Source organism: Cibotium barometz, chromosome 40 (assembly GCF_041138505.1).
Source record: "Cibotium barometz isolate CiBa-2024 chromosome 40, ASM4113850v1, whole genome shotgun sequence".
Lineage (NCBI taxonomy): Eukaryota > Viridiplantae > Streptophyta > Polypodiopsida > Cyatheales > Cibotiaceae > Cibotium > Cibotium barometz.
In genome coordinates, this window is record NC_141085.1 from 20,421,611 (window position 1) to 20,442,163 (window position 20,553).

The window sequence follows — 20,553 nt, forward strand, 5'->3', positions numbered from 1 at the left end:
AATACCAAGAGATGGTATTTGAAGGAGAAGCAACCAGTTTACACATTTGTTGCCCTTGTATAGGAGACTAGTGAGGTGAAGGTATGGACTAAAGGAGAATATATGCAGAATCAATCTCCAAAAGGTTATACCTTTGGGTCTATGATTATAGCTTGTATGCAACTAGGTTATCATGTTTCTTGTGTGAGCAATCCTCTTTTGTTTGGGAGAATGAGAGACGGGATTTGATATGCAGTTTGTTGAACAATGAAAAAGTGGGACGTTAGAAAGTGGTATAAATTGCTCTCATATATGTGTTGATAAGGTTTTAATATAACTATTTTATGTTCCCAAGAAAAACACATTAAGGTTCATTGAATTGTTCAAACAGAATTCACACAAGTTCCTCCCACCTCTATTATTTTTTGTTTCAAGCATCTTGCATACACGATCAAAGGCCCTCCCTCCCTCCCTCCCTCCCTCCCTCCATCTCTCTCTCTCTCTCTCTCTCTCTCTCTCTCTCTCTCTCTCTCTTGCATACACGATCAAAGGCCCTCCCTCCCTCCCTCCATCTCTCTCTCTCCCTCTCTCTCTCTCTCTCTCTCCCTCTCTCTCTCTCTCTCTCTCCCTCTCTCTCTCTCTCTCGTGCATAAATCTATCTCCTAGGATGCTAGGAAATATGAAACAAGGAAAATGGAAAATATGTTGAGATTTCTAGTGAAAGGAAAAGATTTACTAGTGGAGAAACAAAGTCCCTTGGTTTCACAATAGGTGATGTCCAATCCAAGACCAGTTTCTCAATTTTTAAAATAAGGAAAAAGCTTTACTAGCGGAGAAATAAATTCCCTTGGTTTCACAATAGGTGATGTCCAATCTAAGACCATTTTCTCAATTTTTAATAAGGAAAAGTATGATGTAATCCTCAATATGAATTGGATGTTGCTGACTAGCAACCCCTTATAGATTGTCAATCTAGATGTGTGACCCTTAGAAGATCCGAGGGGCAAAGAAGATTTAGTAAAAGAGGAGATGGATGAATGCAATGCAATGTAAATATCAACCATGAAACTCATTAAAGCAATCAAGCAAGGTTACAATGCCTTTCAAATCCCTAGAGTTATGACTCATGTGAAAGCCCCTTATCAATTTAGCATATAGGAGTACACATAACTGGCGCAACCAATTCTAGAAATACTTAGAGATCTCGGCAACCGCCTTCATGGGGTAATCCACCACCACGGGGCGGGGTGAGGGTTCTTTCTAGTAGTTTACAAGCCTGAGTTGGAAAGGTCTTGTATAGCAAAAGAAGAGGGTGAAGGGGACACTTCTCGTTCTACTATACGAGTGATTTTTCACCATGATGGTTGTAAGCTCTAGACTGTTTTGTGATTCGGTGAGTCGAGGGATTGGAAATGGATGAAACTCGGGATGCCAAGAGTTTGAAATTATGGTTGTTCTTATGATGAATTTATTTATGTGTGTGGAATGACGATTAGAAAATAATGTATTCATTAAGGGATAAAAAAACCTGTGCACAAGAATAAATAAATGAATCATGTTGTAACTTACATCAATGAAAACAATGTGCTTAGTAACTTAGGTAAACCTCATAGATGAATGGTTCTAGTCATTGGGAAGCGGGTGGTTGGGTGGACTTGATGAGTCTGGTGTTTCCTTATAAGAGGCTAGAAACCAAAATGATATCTTATAACATATTAGGTAGGACCCCTAACCTTGTTGAGGTCACCTTTAAATTGGATCATCCAAAAGAGGCACTACTGAATGAGCAGCTCTTGCAACGGGATTGTATTGATCTTACCGAGTGAGGTACCTCCCTATCCCTAGTGAGGCTAGATGGGTGGGTATCTTACATCTGAAAATGTTCAGCTAACCATCAATTATCCTTATGGTGGTCGATGATTCCTCCAAGGAGTTTCCCTACTATTGCAGATAGGAGATCTACCAGTGGTTTTATGTGCTCATTTGGGAGTGCTACTGTGAGTTGGGGCAATAAGAAGTAGCCTACAGTTACCTTGTCGAGTACACAGGCAGAGTACAGGGGTGCTACTATGGCAGCTTGTGAGGTAGCTTGGTTTTAGAAGCTACTTGGTGACATGGAAGAGCCCGTGTGGATAGGGCAGTTTCTATATATTGTGACAACATGAGCAGCATACACTTGGCTAGTAACCCAGTATATCATGCTAGAACGAAGCACATTGAGGTGTATTATCACTTTGTGAGAGAGAACGTTCTAGCAGGAGATGTAGATCTGGTATATGTCAACACAGAGGATCAGGTGGCTGACATCTTCATCACGAAGGTATTGGGCACAGAGAAACTCCACAGGTTTAGGAGCTTACTTAGAGTGCAGTGTGTGGAGTTGAGCTCGAGGGGGAGTGTTGAGATATCGAGCTCAACTAGTGCTACGGCGGCAGACATTGATGACCCGCCTAGGTGATAGCTTCTGCATCTACACCACTGGCATGGTTGGTGAGATTATAGGTGATATGCGGCCAATGGGATGACAGGCTGTGTGACAGCCATTTTGGATTACTAGAGACTGGCATAGTTATAGCGCCATGGGTTCACTTTATGGATCGACCCTTGTATGTTGTAGTAGTTGAGTACTAACCCATATAGCGTGTACTCTTATCTTTATGTTATGTTGGTTGAGCAGAGAAGAAGAAGATGGAAGAAAATTCAGCTATCCATCTCTCTCTTGTGTCTTGCTCTCTCTTTTGTGTGTGTGTGTGTGTGTGTGTGTGTGTGTATTTTCTTGCTAGGGTTTTAAGCTCTCCCTCTCCCCCACATTATCTTTAGAAGAAATGGCTGCATTGGATGTAAATGAGACTTGGGACTTGGTGTCATTACCTGAGAACAAGAAGGAAATTGGATGCAAGTGGGTGTACAAACTAAAGCACAACTAAGATGGAAGTATTAGCAGGTATAAAGCAAGATTGGTTACCAAAGGTTATGCTCAAACCTATGGCATTGATTATGAGGAGACATTTAGTCATGTTGCCAAGATGGCAATCTTGAGAGCTGTTATTGCGATGGTTGCATCAAAAGGATGGGTTTTACATCAAATGGATGTTAAGAATGTGTTCTTGCATGGTGATTTGCAAGAAGAAGTGTATATGGATCAGCCACCAGGTAATGAAGATGTGGGTCACCGTGATTCTTATCATTCACTCTATGTGCAGAAGAGTGATAAGAGCCTTGTGGAGTCATCACAATCTATTTGGATGACTTGATTGTTGGGCTGACAATGGAGAAGAAGTTGAGAGTGTGAAATGTCTCCTCAAGCACAAATTTGACATGAAGGATTTGGGTGAGCTGAGATACTTTCTTGGCATTGAGGTTATTAGCATACGGCCAAGGACATATAGCTCTCACAGAGGCAATATGCATTGGACATGATGTCCGTCTATGGTATGGTTGGTTGTAAGCCAATTTCTATGCCATTAGATTCAAATGGCAAGTTGAGTACAGTTGCGGGTGAAATCTTGGAGAACTCCACTATGTATAGGAAGATAGTGGGTAGCTTGATCCTATAGAGTTGGATTGGAGAGTTAGTTTATGCACGTTCCTTAGAAGCCACATTTGGATGGTGTGAGGCGCACATTGCACTATGTGAAGTCCACATTAGACTATGATCTCTTTTATGAGGCTGGTACGAAGTTGTAGCTGTTTGGATACATCGATGCAGATTGGGCTGGTAGTATCGATGCAGATTGGGCTGGTAGTATCGTAGATAGGAGATCTACCGGTAGATTTATGTTCTCGTTTGGGAGTGGTGTTGTGACACGAAGCAGCAAGAAGCAGCTAACAATTTCCTTGTCGAGTATGGAGGGAGAGTATAGGGGTGTTGCAGTGGCAGCATGTGAGGTAGCTTGGTTACGTAAGCTATTGGTGATTTGGGCCGCAGGTTGACAAGCAAGTTGTCATCTATTACAACAACCTTAGTAGTATACAGTTGGCGAGGAACCCAATTTTTCATGCACGGACCAAACACATAGAAGTCCACTATCACTTCATCAAAGAGAGTGTCTTAGCAGCAAGAGACATAGATCTCATGTATGTTAGCATAGAGAAGCAAGTAGCTCACATTTTCACAAAAGCGCTAGGAGTAAAGAAGCTTCATAGATTTTGGACTATGCTTGGAGTCCTAGAGATGGAGTTGATCTTGAGGGGGAGTGGTGTTGAGATGTCAAGCTCAACATGAGCTGACACTTATAATATGCCTGGGTGATCGTTTTTGCCACTTACATCATTGGCGTGTTTCGTAGGTTGCTCACATGATGGATCTTTGCTAATGATTCTATAGTTGGACTATACCATCTACTAGTGCACCACTGAGTTATGGCATACTTATCTTGCCAACTCACTCACTTAACGTGTCCACATTATGGACCGCATATACATAGTGCTTTAGTACTTATGTTGAATTTTCCTTATCTCTTTGGTAGACTTCTTTTGTTGAGAAGAAGAAGAACAAATTTTCGGCCTCTCATCTTGTGTGTTCTCTTCTAGGGTTTGTGTGAGTGTGTGTGTGTGTGCTTGCAAGAGCTCAAGCTCTCTTCCCTCCTATATCTTTTCATCTAATATATCCAAACATATATTAGATAGGTAAATGTAGGATCTTATGTATGTAATTTTTGGTTGCATGGATTGTTACAAATGACAATAGAAATAAAAGATTGTGATGAGTATGGAGATCTATTTTAAAATTGTTTTCTTTATTAACTAAGAGACGTGTTCTTTTGGGGCAACCATTCCGATGTGATTTGTTTAGTGATTAGTCTAGGGCAACTGGGTACTTCCCACTCAAAGGTATAATTAGATTATTTGATTAAAAATGGTTTTATTAGACCACAAGTTTGTGTCCATGGGGAGCACATGTCCTCTTTCAAAAGAAGAAAGATGGTACATATTATCTTTATGTGGACTACGGAGGACTTTTAATATGTAGACTATAAAGAATAATTTTTGCATATTGATGATTTATTGAGTCAATTACCCGGAGAGCAAAGGTCTTCTCTAAGATATTGATGATTATAAAGAATAAAGAATAATTTTTGCATATTGATGATTTATTGAGTCAATTACCCGGAGAGCAAAGGTCTTCTCTAAGATATTGATGATTATAAAGAATAAAGAATAATTTTTGCATATTGATGATTTATTGAGTCAATTACCCGGAGAGCAAAGGTCTTCTCTAAGATATATTTGAGATCTAGTCGTCAAATCAGAACTAAAGATAAGGATATATTCAAAGCTCCCTTGCTATGGCCATTATGAGTTCATGGTCTTACTTTCTGGTTTGACCAATGCCCTTTTGACCTTCATGTGTCTTATGAATGATGTTTATAATGAGTATCTAGATGATGTCTTTCTTGTTTTCTTGGATGAAATCTTTGTATATTCAAATAACGAGAGTGTGATCATGAGTTTCACCAAAGGAAAGCCTTGTAAAAGCTTAAAGACCATAAACTTTATGCAAAAATGTCAAAGTAATTCTTTACTAAAGTGATAATTGTTTACTTGGGTTTGGTGTGTGATATCCAAATATGGCATGCACATGGATCCAAACAAAGTCAAGGCTATCCTTGAATAGTTGACCTCCCAAGTGCCTGCCATATTGGGTATAACAAGACAAGTTTACACAAAAGTCTTTTTTTTTCCTTCTGGCCTAGTTTGAAAAAGCACATTATTTGGTACATTAGAGAGTGTTTGCATTGTTGGAGGGGGAAATTAGGGGAAAAAAGGATGCATTGTTAGAGGGTGAAATTAGAGCAAAAAAGGATGATGGAGAGTTTGAATCTTTAGATATACCTCATAAAGTGTGGGAGTCTATTTCTATGGACTTCATTACAAAAGTACCCACTTTTAGAGGAAGCTATGAAACTATCTATGTGGTTGATTACCTCAAAAAAATTCCTCACTTCTTATCAATGAAGAAGATAGCATCAAAGGTCACTAGACTCTTTATAAGGAGATATTTAGGCTGCATGGCATGCCCCATAACATTATTTCTAACAAAAATGGGAGCTTCACAAGAGACTTAGCGGATGAATCATGTTCTAGAAGACATGCTACAAATGAATACAAATGAAAGGCAAACTAACTAGACTTAATTATTACATTTAGTGGAGTTTTTATATAATAGTTCTTGCCATAGTACTACTGCAATGCCAGATCCAAATGCTCAGGGTATTGTTCACGATGGAAATGAAACATTTCTTTTAAAAAACATTGGTGCATCAATTTTAAATAAAAATGACAAACGGGTAGGGTTATTACAAAATTGAAGTTAGAAAGTTAGAAAAAGGCGCAATAGCTATAGACATAGGAGTCAGCCCAATCAGCATCTATGTACCCATGCAACTGTATCTTTGTACCAGCCTCATAGAAAAGTCCATAATCAATTGTGGACTGTGGACTTTATGTACTTGAGGATCCGTCTAGCCGCATCCAAGTGTGGCTTCCTAGGGGCCTGCATAAACTGACTCATAAGTCCAATAGCATAGCTCAAGTCTAGCCTTGTAATGGTCATCATGTACATCAAAGTACCCACTATACGCCTGTATGTAGTGGGGTTCTCCAAAAGCTCACTTGTATCTACGGCAGAAAGCTTTGTGTTCTGCTCCAATGGCACTGAATTAGGCTTACAGTCTATCATACCATACTTGGACAACATGTCCAAGCCATACTGTCTCTGCAAAAGCAAAATGCTACGAGGTGATCTCACCACCTCTATGCCCAAGAAATACTGCAGCTCACCCAAATCCTTCATCTCAAACTTCTGCTTCAAAAGCATCCTGACATCATGTATGTCTACATCACGACCACCAGTGATAATTAAGTCATCCACATAGATGACTAATAGCATGATCCCTCTATCTGTCTTTTTCACATATAGTGAAAAATCTACATTGGATATCTGAAATCCAATGGTAACAAGATACTCCCTGATCTTGTTTGACCATGCTCTGGGTGCCTGCTTCAAGCCATACAAGGCTTTGCGTAACTTACACACAAAATTTGGATGTACATCACTCTCATAACCTGGCGGCTGCATCATGTACACTTCTTCTTGCAAATCACCATGTAAGAAAGAATTCTTTACATCTATTTGATATAGAGACCAACCCTTCGCAGCCATAGCAATGACAACTCTCACGGTGGTTGCCATTCTTGCAACTGGGCTGAATGTCTCCTCATAGTATATGCCATAAGTCTACACATAGCCCTTAGCAACCAATTTTGCCTTATACCTGCTCCACTGAACCATCAGCATTGTACTTAACTTTATACACCCACTTACATACAATTGCCTTCTTTTCCTTAGGTAAAGGCACTAACTCCCATGTTGCATTTGCATCCAATGCTGCCATCTCCTCATCCATGGCATCTTCTTATTTCTTATTTCCAATTGCCTGCTCAAAGCAAGTGGGCTCAACCTCCTGTATTGCTCTTACCATGTAAGCATAATGATGGGCTGTATATCCATCATATCTCAACCCTCATAAACATGCGTACACTTGGATCACTCATAACCCTCATAAACCTACGTACACCTAGATCACTACAGGTGTCCTCAAAATAGCCCTGGTTCTCCTTATACCTGGATCACTACCAGGTATCCTCAAAACAGCCCTGGTTCTCCTTATACCAGGAGTAACCACCACAGACGGAATGCCAGGTTTATGAGGGTATCTAACCCTCATAAACTTGCGTACACCTGGATCACTACTAGGTGTCCTCAAAACAGTCCTGGTTCTCCTTATACCAGGAGTAACCACAGACAGAATGCCAAGCTCCTCATCAAGGCTTTGCTCAGAGCCACTAGAGTCACCATCCACATATGAGTGACTTGCTAATAGATCAGGCACAAAAGGTTGATCTACCTTTTCCTTCCCTTTCTATGATACATGTGAACCTGCATCATTCCTCAACCTGCCTGACCATGGGCTAACATTGGATCCATTGCTCGAGGACTCCCCAGGTCCACTCAGCACCTGTGATTGCTGCTCTATATGTGGTGCAACATTAGCACTTCTTACATCTGTATCTTCTATTGCCTTCACTACTGGTGCATACCAGCTACTCATCTCATCGAAGACAATATCTTTGCTTACTCACATCTCACGAGTGGTAGGGTTATAGCATCTATAACCCTTTTGCTCCATAGCATAACAAATGAAGATGCATTTCTCTGCCTTTGAATCCAACTTTGTTCTCACTTCATCAGGAACATGTACATATGCAATACACCCAAACACTTTCAAGTGAGACACATCTGGCCCTTATGCCTGTAAACTTCTGTTCAGGAGTCATACCATGAACAGCTGCAGTGGGTATCCTGTGTTCATAATGTACACAGCAGTTTTGCTACTGTTTCTACCCAAAAGTAATGTGGCATATTCTTTGCAGCCATCAAGGCATGTGCCACTTTTACAATGTGCTTCTTTCTGTAACACCATTCTGTTTTGCGGAGTGTACTTGCACGTAAACTGCCTCTTGATTCCCTACTTTCTCAGGAAATCGTTGAACTCATTGGAGAAATATTATCCCCCACCATCTGTTTGCATGCCTTTCTTTCTCGACCAAGGCTTTAAATCTCTAAAAGTGAGCAAACACCTCACTTTTCTCCTTCATGAAATAAACCCACACTTTCCTAGTGTGGTCATCAACAATGAATGTAACATAGTACCTACAACCTACAATTGTTGCAGTCTTGGTTGGTCCCCATACATCTGAATGTATGACATCCAACAATGGCCTTGCATTGACATGCTTTTCATGTGGGAAAGCATGTTTGGCTTGCTTACCAAGTTGGCATGCTTCACATACCTTATGCATACCATTAACCTTAAACTTTGGCAAACCTGCAACAATATTTTGGGCCTGCATACTTCAGTCGTGGTACATTCACATGATCAATGCGCTTGTGCCATATGTCAATATCTGCAATGACACTTGTTCCATGCGCAAACATGTCTACCTTTATCTCAGGCATGTTCACATCCAAAGTAAACATCTTGCCATTTCTGTTACCCTTTGCAACCAAGTGACACTTATTTTTGAAGTCTTCCACAAAACATCCTTAAGGATTAAACCTCACTTGTAGACCCTGCTCAACCATCTGTTCAACAGAAACCAGGTTCTTTGTAATATTCGCAACATGAAGTACATCAACCAAGTACTTCATTTTGCCATCCTGCATAGACAATGGCACTTTACCAACATGCGCTATGGGATGTGCAATATCATCACTTGTTTCTACATAACCTGGTTTTTTCATTTTCTATATATCTCTAAACCACTCAGCATGACTGGTCGTGGTTAGAGATGCCAGAATCCACATATCATATATCTCGAGATCCTGACACATCCCTTGTTATGGAACTAAGCATGTGCTGCATCACAAACAACTGCTCACTTCTGTCATCACCTCCATGTTTACTAGATGATGCATTGCAACTTCCCACTTTTAATGTCATTCTGCTTTTTGTAGCAGTCTTTTGCCATGTGTCCTATTTTGTCACAGTAATAGCACTCTATACTATTTGCATTTTGATTTCTTTGCCAACCACCTCGGCCTCTTTGGCTCCCCTTGCCTCTAAACTAGCCTTTTCCACCTCTGTATGAATGACTGCTTTGTGAATCATTGGACTGTTGTTGTCCATAATTCTGATTTCTTCGTCGGCCACCACCTTGGCCTCGACCACGGCCTCTACCTCTGCCTTTACCTGAATTAGAGTGGAAGGCCGTGGCCGGTGGACACATGAAGCTCCTCATGTCCCTAGAGGGAGGAGCAACCCACTACTATATACTTAAGAGGCCACCACATTTTGCCAGGTTGTCAGCAAGGGAGTTTTACCGATTTGGTCTAATTATGTATCAACCGCGGCCCTCTTTGACAGGTCTGATGCTCCTGCATGCTTCCATGGCGATCAGGTATGCAAACTTGTAAGTTGTTGCATCTTGTCAAGCATCCCATTCTGAGCAAAATCCCTGCAATCAATACCCCTGATGTAACTACACCTGATTCCAGGTTATTTTCTAATTATTTCATCATCTGCCCTGCTCTACAACTACCACACGCGCACAAGCTCTCAAGGTGCAGATAAAGGTGACTTTATTTCTTAGGTTTTAAGCCCTCTGCTTTCATTCAATTCATTTTTTTCGAAGGCAGCATCACTACTATAGATTACCTGACCTTGAATTAATCTTGCCAGGGCTATTTTGCCAACACTGGTGCATGCTTTTCAAATACATAACCTTTGTTTGGCTCTATACCCTCATGTTGTATAATTTCATATGATTTGACAGCAGAGAGTCTCAGCCCGAGTCCGCTCGTCTCTGGCCCCGGCTCGGTCTCAGAACGAGTCCGCTCGTCTCTGACCCTGGCTCGAAAAACAAAAACAAAAACTTGATAGCAGAGAGAGAAAGCCCCCCATGGTTAGATGCATGCTGACATCATTATGCCCCATGCCACCACATCTTGTCAAACACTTCACATGCCTCCATCAGGCTTCCATTTGCAAACTAGAGGTCAATCATTGCACTCCCAAGAACATCATCTGACGGAAAACAATCTTTCCTTATCTGGCCATGTATCTGCCCGCCGTGCTCTATGTCGCCTTTGGTGCCAGAGGATTTCAACAAGGGTATATACATACCTCTATTTGGCTGTATGCCCTCTTCTTATATTCTCTCAAATAGGTCAGGGCTGAGCATATCCTGATATGATCACCTCCCATGACACACATCAAGAACTTCATTTGCTTCTTGTAAGCTCCCAATTGTGCATACATGTGAACAAGAGAGCTTCCAATGGTCAGATCCGAATCAAGACCCACTGGCTACAATCTCTTCATGCATCAAGCTACCTTGCTCTATACCCTTGATGCTACCACATGCTTGCATCAAGCTACCTTGCTGTATAGCCTTGATGCTACCACATGCTTGCAAGATGCACAAAAATGTGATTTCTTCTGGCATGATGATGCCAACCTGCTGCAATATACACCAGGGGGCTTCTATCTCTTCTCTGCTGGCTTGCAGATTGGCCAAGCAATGTGAAGCTCGATGTTGTGAATGGGTGCCCATCCATAAAGAAGGTGTGTGTCATACGAACTTCTATTTTTATTTCTGTTTTGCTGCCGTTTATACCTGTGTTTTTATCCTGGTAGGGTATGTGAACGTTTTAGGGTTTTTAATTGCTTGATCTTGCGGTTAAGGGTTTTGACGAACATGTTATTCCCTTGTTGTTTAAGTTTTTGAAATTGCTCGTTGAAGTGCTTCTCTTGTGGTTTAGGGTTTACGATGTCATTTAGAAGTGGGTCTCTTGTGGTTTAGGGTTTTGGCTGTCATGCTGAAGTGGGTCTCCTGTGGTTTAGTGATTTGAAGACCACAAGGTGGATCCCTTGTGGTTAGAAGTGGGTCCTTTGAGGTTTCCCTGGCCCTAGGCTTCTCATTTGAGTACTCATTGCATTCTTCAGCTTTCAGCCCAGGTTGAGGGCATATCAGCAGCCAGAAAACTCAGCAGTATAGCAGCAGATGTGAGAGGCTTCAAGGTTGCAGAGGTACTTGCAGGGTGGTGGAGAAGAATTCAGTATGTTTCCCCTTTTCCGGCCTGATTTGCACAAAGAACACATGAACGTAATTTGCATATTCATTCTCATATCGGCAAAGCCCATGGGCGGGTAGACTGAGCAATCTACTTGACAAATACTTTTGAGGTAGTATTACTGAGAAAGCAATGATGCCACATGCCGTCTATAAAAATCAAGCAAATAAGTAAGGGGCAAGTTGTGAAGCAAAAGTTTGTTGAGTGGGTGTATTTAAGGATCAGTAAGCAAGCACGTGAAGCAGGTTGCCTTAAGCTTTTCTTTTGAAGTTTAGGGCCTGTATCCATCACTCCACTCATCAATGATGTGGACATGGGGTTGCAGATGACATGTTGAACCTCCACAAGTTACAAATTGGGATGAAGATCAACCAGAGTTGGTGGATCAAGAGGATTGGTTAAGGTATCCCTTCTGAATATGTGGACAACTCCTTGTACCTTAATGTATCAGCTCAGTTTTGGCCAACTCCTTGTACCTTAATGTATCAGCTCAGTTTTGGCCAAACTCCAGTCCTTTTACTTTCATGTAGCACCAATGGTGCTAGATGTGTTGTAATTTTTTCATGCATACTTTGATTATTTGAATAAATTGATCTAATATATTCAAACATACACGAATGTATGTTCACATGTGTGTGCGCGCGCGCACTCATGCGCACTGTTTCAATAATTTGGAGAATTTGAAGTTTTTGAAAAAGTATTCATTTACTTAATGTTACTTCTCTTACCATGTCATCCACCCCTCACATAGAAAGACTTGGCCACCTTGTTAGGGTACAAAGTGGGTGATGGTTTTTCTGTGTTTTATGTGGATGCACATGAATACGCGAATGTTTAATCACTTGAGGGGTTCCATATGACACAACAAATGATGATGGAGATATACACAGTTAACAACAGGAAATGCAACTTGATATCATAAGCATTTGGAGGTGCAACCAGATTGTACAGAAGGTTAGGCTTGGCCTCCCCAAATTTGAAGTAATCCATATTAATTTGACAGAAGAATGAAAATCGCTTCCTCAAATCAAAGTACGAAGAAACTGCTTGTTCAAGGCTGTCATTGCCTCTTCAACTATGGTGAGAAAAAATGATGTTAGAAAATTTCCCGAATGTAATTAAAGCTGTGGGCTAACCAAGTGAAGCAAGCTTATGCCACTGAATTTGGTTATTAGTGGTACAGGAAGTACTAGCTGGTATAAAATAACCAAGTACAACCTCCAAACCACCAACATTTTTTTATAAAAGTGTTTCCTAAGCTAAGGTGTCCAGCCTTGAACCTGGGACTTGCCTTTCAGCATGCCCCAGTTGCTAGGGCGAGAGCCTGTTAGCTTTGCTGAAATGGAATTGTTTAAGGCCAAGTCGGCAACATTGACAGATTTTGCAAAATCCTCTACAAGAAAATGATCCTTCTTTCTGGAAAACTTGTGGTCATCCATCGTCGGAAAAGGCTATTCTCACCAATTGTGGCTTGCAGATAGTGGCTAGTCCAAATCATAAGAACGTCAAATCTTTAACTAGATATAACAAGCCTTCTACTCCTATGCGCGCATGCTGAGGTAATTGCATGAGGGAATGGGCTCAAGCCTTCTTGACTTGAGCCCATATCTCACCAATTGTGGCTTGCAGATAGTGGCTAGTCCAAATCATAAGAACATCAGATCTTTAACTAGATATAACAAGCCTTCTACTCCTATGCGCGCATGCTGAGGTAATTGCATGAGGGAATGGGCTCAAGTCTTCTTGACTTGAGCCCATATCCTAATAGAAAGTGAGGATTTCATGGAGCAGATAAAAGAATATGCATGATCAAGTAAGCATAAGGACGTGAACACCTTTCACGTCTAAACCACGCCTTGCATTGTTTAACATTGAATTTGGTATTTATTTAATGTTTGTCATGAACTTGGCACTAACACAAAAGAGCACACAAGTGTAAATGTTAACTAGGGTCAATGCAAAAGCCATTCAGAAAAGATTGAGAACCATATGAAGGAAGGTTTTAGACAGGATGATACGTTGTTGTAAGTAAAGAATCACTTGTTTGGAATCCTTTACTAATGACAGTAATCCATATTCACGTTGTGTTTCAAATTATCAATTAACAAACAACTCAATGACAAGTGTTTAATTGTCAACAAATTATTCATTGTGGTGAAATGAAACGAATGTACAATGAGATTAATTATCACTTTATTTTAAAGCACCTTCAAAAGATAAGGGATACATGTGTACTGATTGATCTATGTTTTGGTTAGATGGTTGCCATTAAAAGATTAAATATGGATTTTTATGAGAATTGGGCATTTGAAGGATCATGTCTTGACTTGATGGGTACCTTTTTTGAGAGAGAGAGAGAGATTATGTTGTAGGAGGGTTCCACTTCTTAAAGACTTGTTTCTTCTCTAGTAACATATTTGCTTAATGGGTGCCACTTAGGTTTTGCATTTATCAATATTTTCCTTATTTCCCACCATATTGCCTTACATTTGCCTTACTTTCTGCTAATATTTTCCACAATATTGCCTTAACGGGTACCAATACCACCTGGAGCCTTGTCTTAGATGGATCAGTATCGCCTTATCTTTTTTCCACGAGAAAAGCATTGTTGGTTGTGTATGTGTGAAGTGTGCATAATCAAGCTTTCTCATCAAAGAGAAGGCAATGCCTGCAGATGGGGCAGGAGGAGTGGGCAAGGAGCCATGTATCGATACAATTTACATGGAAGCCATGAAAGCAAGAGGGCATTAGTCTGAGCTTGTCACCCTCTGCAAATTGGGTCAAGCAGATGGGGCAATCCGCAGAGGGGGAAGAAGAAGAAGAAGAAGAAGAAGAAGAAGAAGAAGAAGAATGAGAAGAAGAGAAGCTTGCGGTTGAGATGGTTGATGTTGGTGGTTCCTTCTCAAAGATTATAGTTGGGAAAGACTGCACCACCTTGTGTTTCAAGCCTGTGTTGGCCAGCCGGATCTCCATCTCTCGAGGGGACTCGAGGTGCATGAAGCGCAGGGCGCATTTGGCCAGTGGGATGAGAGCCAGAGTGAAGATGATGAAGAAGAGCAGAGAACCAACTATAATAACGGCCTTCTGGTTCCACAGGGTCTCATCATCTGCTGCACCGCTTGTTGGAGAAGTCCCTCCGAAAGCTAGTCTTCTATGCTGTGTTACCAGATCGACACCACTCATATCTCTCTCTCTCTCTCTCTCTCACACACACACACACACACACACACACACACACACACACTCTCTCTCTCTCTCTCTCTTTCTCTCTCTCTCTCACACACACACAGTCTCAATCAATGGAGATAAAACTAACTCTCTCTCTCTCTCTCTCTCTCTCTGCCTCCCCCTTTGCTTATCAGATTAATGCCCCCCTCTTCAAAGGCTGGAATCTACCTTACACACATAATCCACCCTAATTGAATTTCCTTTCACAGGACCTTGTGCAGGCTAAAGATGGAGCCTAATTTGTGCCCCAGCATAGGAAGAAGCTTTTAACACATTGTCTAGAATATCTCCTCCATCATTCAATTAGGATTTCTATACACTACATATTATACTTTGTGTAAGGAATGGGATTAAACGTTGCAAAGAATCAACTAAAACCATAGTTAGATCGATCCCATACACCCACATACATACATTGTGTGGAAAATTAGCGAAGGCACTCATCAAATCTTTGGGGATTATGCCTCATAAGTATGGATTAAGCTTCAAAATTATACAAAAACCAGCTAAAATCCTTCCTAACAAACCAGACTAGCATCCTTGTAGTAAAAGTGCATCTCCTCTAAGGCAAGGAATGTGGCTTGGAGGCAGCAACACACAAGGGTTATGCATTTTGACCTCACCCACAATTCACAAAGGGGGGTTGCTTCTCTATCTCGTGGTAGCATATCCTTTGGAAATGTTTGGTGCCACGTGCATGGGACCACGTGCAAAGGAATGTTTCTTGTCTTTGGTGTAAAGGAATCACTCCTTCTTGCTTCTTTGTATTAGTTATTAGTTAAGGAAGCAAACATGATTGTAATCATCCCTAAAGTGATTATAAATGGGTGATCAAGTGTGGTATGTATCATTGCTTCACAAACTTGCAAGGCATCCTCTCATTGTACTTCATTTTTTAAACAAGCCCTCTTGTCTCCCTCATCATAGTAGGACTTGTTATGTAGGGAAGAGGGTTCCTCCTATACTCATAAAACAACTCTATATTTTCAAAATTAGATCACGGAAATTGGAATTGCACTTCTCTTGCGTATTCTCATGGTAAAAAAACGTACGATGGTTTGAGTTCAGCTAGAGGTCTAACAAGTCACACCCTTAAATTTGTAGTATAACTAGGGGACTTGGGGTCCTAATTGTTAAGTGAACCTACCAACTATTATATCTAGGGGACTTTGGTCCTAATTGTAGTATAACTAGGGGACTTGGGTCCTGATTGTTAAGTGAACCTACCAACTATTATATCTAAAACCTAAAAGGCTTAAAAGCTATCTCAATGATTAAGTGAAGGTCTATTTATACATAGTATCACACCAAACAATCACTAGAAACAAAAAGTCCCTTAGATAGCCACTTAACGTATCAATTGGATACAAGTCTCAACCACCCATTGTAAACTAGCAACACCCTACTTAGCTTTCTTTTACCATTCGTTTGCAAGTGCATTCTAAGTCGCAGGTTCTTGCTTTTACCACTGTCCCTCTTTTTGCTAGTGGAAATATGCCAAGTTTACACATCAAAATTGGAATGGCCTTTCCACATCCTTCAGCTTAGCCCTAAATCCCTTTCCTTTTTCAATTATATCAAATTTAAATAAGAAGTACCTTATTGTTTTAAATGTTTTTACAATTAGATTATGAAATCATACCTACAATGCAAGAAGGTATTTGTTATAGGACCTATTGCAACTCCATGCAAACACCACCTAAGGCAAACTAGACCACTATTCTCGGGTGTACTTTTAGGTATAACATGCATTAAGGGTATTAAAAACACCCTTTTCAGTGAATTTTGACTTAATAAAAATGACCCCTTTTTCTTTATAAACTTACGGGTTTTTTTTTCAACGTGCCATTTAAAACCCACTTATGTAAGTTGATTTCTGTAAATTTTTCTCAAAATCTTGGTTAAAAAAACCCATTCTAATGATTGCACGTAGTAGACTTACATATTTTTAAGTGAACCCCCGAACCACTACTTAAAAGGATTTTCTAGAATCGAGTTTTTTTAAATAAAGAATGACTGTGAAGATAATCAAGCTTTTTATCAAGAAGCTTAACTTATACTCATCTCATTGATCACTTCCTACAGAAGCTTGCATCTCAACTAAACCCAAAATGTAGTGAATAAGCTCCGTGTCTCTGAGGCTATTAGTAGCAATGAGTTCTTTGTGCTTTTCCTCTATTTACTTCCCTGTTTCCAAAGCTTTATGAAGTTGGCTGAATCAGTGCCCATCTTTTCCATTTGGATCGTTTTTCCAAATTTGCTAACTCTGCCACCATTAGCTTAGTTCTAGTATCCTTCGGCATTGATCTCATCTACACATTCAGACTACACAGCTTCAGTCCTTACATCAAATTAATCTGTTTGCCTTGAAAAACATTCTCGTTCGTAGGCTTACCTTGTGGGACCATAACTTTGCAGATTAGAATCAAGTTTTTATTGTATGATTTTATGATTTATAATCGTTTTACATGTATACATATGCATGTACACCCACACACACATAGACATATGCAAATCCATATCAATGTACATATATTCATATATGTACATGTATGTAGGTTTATGTGTGTATGCACAAAAGAATTTTAGAAACCCCATAATACAAGATAAAAACATAATGTTGAAAGGATTGAAATACATGTCAAGTAAGGTAATCGAGAATGGGGAAATATTGAGTATACTATTAAAAAAGATGACCTAATACAGGAACTCTATGAAGAGTGACCCACTAAAGTTCTACTAGTCGCACTTAGCTTTCAAATCATCAAAACCTATTTAAATATAAGAAGCCATTATCTGCCACCATTCATAGAACAAACAAGGTAGAAGAGCCTTTAATTTAATTTAGTAGGAAGGCATGTGTTGAAATTGTCTCTCCCCTAGCTATTGGGGTCACAAATTATCAATTAGAGACAAGAAAACCTAAGAGTCACATATTTCTAAAAAAAATCCAGTGAATTAAGTGTATTGAGTTTAAACAAGACAAGAAGTACAAAAGTGATGTTGTTAAGTTGAAGAATAATATGGCCAATGAATAATTGCCTAGTTAGGACACCAAGGACTCAAAGTCTTTCTTAAAGTGAACCCTATGCAAGGTAACTACAACAAATTTGACTTTAAGGGTGAACCCTTGTAAGTACTAGGCACAAAAGAGCAAAATCTATTGATGTAATTTCAAAAAAATATTATTTTTATGTAGGCTACTATGAGGGCTTTCATTAGCTTCCGATTGGTCTCAAAATGTTAATCCCTAGGATTAATGCCAAGGGCTAGTACTAAGGACACCATTGTAAAGGTTTATCATAAAGGATTAATGCCAAGGGCTAGTACTAAGGAAACCATTGTAAAGGTTTATCATTAGCTTCCGATTGGTCTCAAAATGTTAATCCCTAGGATTAATGCCAAGGGCTAGTACTAAGGAAACCATTGTAAAGGTTTATCATAAAGGAAAGACAAATAAGTTACGATTTACAGAAAAAGCATCTAGCCAAATACATGCTTCAGTGGGTAATATGCACATTGGTAAATGAAACCATTGTGAAGATTTATAGTAAAGATGCAAAGAAAAAGAAGCTAGCCAAATCCATGCTTCATTGGGTAATAGGTAGAGTGATGTGGACAAACATATGCACTATACCTGACTGGTCAAGTATGAGAGATGCCTATGCAGTACTTGCAAGGACACAAGTAGCTCTTTACATGCAGCTTTCTCACAAAGCATGCATAGTGTGTAGGAGGAGCCCCATGACAATGCATAAAAGTTGCATAAAACACTTAGATGTAATAGCTAGCACCAATTAGCATATTGAAGAGATTAAGGAGTAACCCTCCAAGAGAGATTAAGGAGTAATCCTCCAAGTTGCATATAATTAATAGTCAACCTCAATTAGCATATTGCAAAGATTGAGGAGTCACCCACCAAATTACATATAATAGCTAGCCTCAATTAGCATGTTGCAAAGATTAAAGGAGTAACCCACCAAGTTACATATAATAGCTAGCCTCAATTAGCATATTTGCAAAGATTAAGGAGTAACCCACCAAGTTACATATAATAATAGCCAGCCTCAATTAGCATATTACAAAGATTATTAAGGAATAACCCACCAAGTTACATATAATAATAGCCAGCCTCAATTAGCATATTTGCAAAGATTTTTAAGGAATAACCCACCATGTAGGTAGCCTCAATTAGCATATTGCAAAGATTATAAGGAGTAAGCAATGTATTATTTAAGAAACAATAATTATTCACTACATGGTACTCTGAGGTATGCAGACTGTTCTGGCCAATCCCATCACCAAGATCATGCTGTCAAGAGATCCATCACTATTGCACGGACCATAAAAAACATTAAAAAACAAATGCCAAAATTAAGAGTACAACACTTTATAATTTAATAAGATATCCAAAAAAAAAAGGGGCAGGAAAGCACTTCGGCACAGCAGGGCGTATGGCGACAGTCATCACGGGCCTCTTGTTGGGCACTCTTGAAAAGTTTATAAAAAATAATAATAATAATAAAGTGGCGGTTGTCACCTGATGTGACGCTAAATAAGAAAAGCTATGAAAAATCGTCTTTTATTAAATTCTCAATTGTTAAGAGTTTTTGTGTTTCTAGTCCCCTCGCCTTTCTAAAGGCCATGATCCACCCGAGTTCAAGTCCCATCGTTGGTCGTATATGCCTTCGAGTTCAAGTCCCACCGTTGGTCGTATATGCCTTCGTGTTGCCGTTAATACCTCTCTCTCTCTCATACACACACACTCACACTCACACACACACACACACACACCCACCCCCATAAAAGATTTAGTACACCCACAACTATAATAGTCTAATGATTAAACGGACCGTGTGATATCCCAAAGGTACTGGGTTCAGGCCTCGCTGGCTGCTATAAGTGGTTGTGTACTCCTTGAGGTGTGTGTGAGTTTATACACAAGCCGATTGTAAACACGCAATTTCCTACAATTTCAAGTTCAAGTAAAAAATGATAATAATAAAGGATTCAGTACCTAGCTTACTCATTAGTTGAATGTTATAAGTATAAAGGATTCAGTACCTAGCTTACTCATTAGTTGAATGTTATAAGTATAATGGTTCTAAGACTTATTTTCTCTTGAATGTTATAAGTATAGTACCTAGCTTACTCATTAGTTGAATGTTATAAGTATAATGGTTCTAAGACTTATTTTCTCTTGAATGTTATAAGTATAATAGTTCTAAGATTTATTTTCTCTTGAATGTTATAAGTATAATAGTTCTAAGACTTATTCTCATTTTTCTATCTTTGAAGATGAAGAAGAAATTTTCAAGCTACAATTGTTGTGATATAAGAATCATTGTTTCCCAATTTTTGCACCATCATAATCTTTCCCATAACCTTCATTAGTTCCATAGGATCCACAGTTTTCAAGATCCGTATTTGATTTAAATCCAAATCCACTAGAGGATTTTCCAAAGGTCTATAAGAGTTTTCAACCCTAAATATATCCATTATGTGAAAGGAAATTTTATCGTGTTAGGTTACCAAACTAGTGTGATACAATTTGCTCCTCAATCAAAATGTCCCTTTTAAGACCAAAATATCGAGGGGACATTGGATGAGGTAAAAGTGGATCATAACATAAGCCCACGCTCAAGAAAATGAAGAAACCATCTTAAAGAATTAGTAAACTAGCACTAATATTGAAGAGTATGCTCTCA

At 39.6% G+C, this 20,553-nt stretch overlaps 1 long non-coding RNA gene across 6 annotated transcripts; it reads left to right on the top strand.

Moving 5' to 3' along the window:
- Window positions 1-9,764: 9,764 nt before the first annotated feature.
- LOC147615291 (uncharacterized) lies at window positions 9,765-12,083 on the top strand. Of its 6 annotated transcripts, none has more exons than XR_015262814.1 (4): window positions 9,765-9,954; window positions 10,040-10,117; window positions 10,318-11,108; window positions 11,388-12,083. It is a non-coding gene; the product is annotated as an uncharacterized LOC147615291 (long non-coding RNA). The 6 variants fall into 6 exon arrangements; XR_015262818.1 differs by having other exon boundaries at window positions 11,497-12,083; XR_015262815.1 differs by having other exon boundaries at window positions 10,321-11,108.
- Window positions 12,084-20,553: the final 8,470 nt, after the last annotated feature.